This window comes from Trichechus manatus, unplaced genomic scaffold, assembly GCF_000243295.1.
Source record: "Trichechus manatus latirostris isolate Lorelei unplaced genomic scaffold, TriManLat1.0 scaffold00242, whole genome shotgun sequence".
NCBI lineage: Eukaryota > Metazoa > Chordata > Mammalia > Sirenia > Trichechidae > Trichechus > Trichechus manatus.
In genome coordinates, this window is record NW_004444178.1 from 37,613 (window position 1) to 39,216 (window position 1,604).

Below are 1,604 nucleotides of genomic sequence, written 5' to 3' on the forward strand. Positions count from 1 at the left end.
ATCCCTAGTTCCACATCCTCTTCTGAATCCAGCATGAATTTCTGGCAGTTCCCTGTCAATGTACTGCTGCAATTGCTTTTGAATGACATTACTTAGTCACAATTTTCACACATTTTGAAGATTATGTATTAATATTTTCACAGTATTAATATTCTCTCAGATATTAGAAAGTCAAGCATAGGGTCTACATTTTGTAAACATAATGCTAACTGATATGGGAGAGCAATACAATCATGACCTCATTCATATGGTAATTTTTACATGATACAGGAACTTTCCAGGGCAGCCAAAATCCAGTAACTCAAAATGATTATGCAATGAAAATACAGCTTCAGGTACAGAATTTACTTCAAAAACAGAAAGCAGGATCTCTGAAAGAACTTAATGCCTTAGGTAGGTGATAAAAAAGATTAACTGTTTATGTGAAATTTCTCTGCCTGTCATAAACAGCAGTTCAGATCGTGTGGTGGTTTTGTATTGTGGCAACTTGGTTAAGCTGAACTACATTTCCCAGAATTCCCTGTCCTGTATGTTTCCCATTAGAGTGAGCCAGGAGGGTGATTCTTGTGGGAGATCTAGATGGGAGGAGTGAAGCAGCAGCCATTTTGAAGCTCATCCATATTATTGCTAATGGGCTGACTCCTCTTGTTAATGAGAGTCACCAGCTAGGCCTGCAAGTGCTCTGTCTTCCCCTGAATCTTCTTTCAGTTTCTCCAACTCATAGGCCAAGTGTGTGTGTTTAGCACCTTGACAAAGGGTCTCAGCTGCTACAGGACTCCCACACTACCAAGGTCAGACACAACCAGAACTGACACACATTTCAGTCCATCCTCTTGGACTCCCACTCATGCTTGTGTTTTTCACCTTGCTCTCGATCTCCCCAACATTACATCCATTTTCCCTTCACAACTGTCTGCCTTGTGGATTTCAACTTCCTGGGTCAGATAGGAAGACAAACACCTTACAGAAATTAATTAACCAGCTTTAATTTCTATAACAATTACCAATAAACCAGTTACCATCAAGTCAATTCTGACACATGGTGATCCTATGTGTATCAGAATAGAACAGTTCACCATAGGGTTTTCAATGAATGATTTTTCAGAAGTAGATCGCCAGGCTTTTCTTCCAAGGTGCCTTTGGGTAGTTTCAAACTGTCAACCTTTCTATTAGCAGCCAAGTGCATTAACTTGTGTGCACCACTCAAGGACTCCTCTTGTACACTTTCTAATTTATCCAGGACATTTGGTCCCTCCTATACCTCATCTTTCCACCTCCCCAGACTTTACACCTAAAGTTATACCTCTTTTTCTTAATTTTTAACTCCTTGTAATTGGAAGTTATTTCTTCTACCAATTTTTACTTTATATACATACATACATATATATGTATATATACTTATATATATTAAGCTAGACAATGAGTAAGGAAGACCAAAGAAGAACTGACACCTTTGAATTATGGTGTTGGCGAAGAATATTGAACATACCATGGACTGCCAGAAGAACAAACAAATCTGTCTTGGAAGAAGGACAACCAGAATGCTCCTTAGAAGTGAAGATGGCAAGACTTCATCTAACATAATTTGGACATGTTATCAAGAG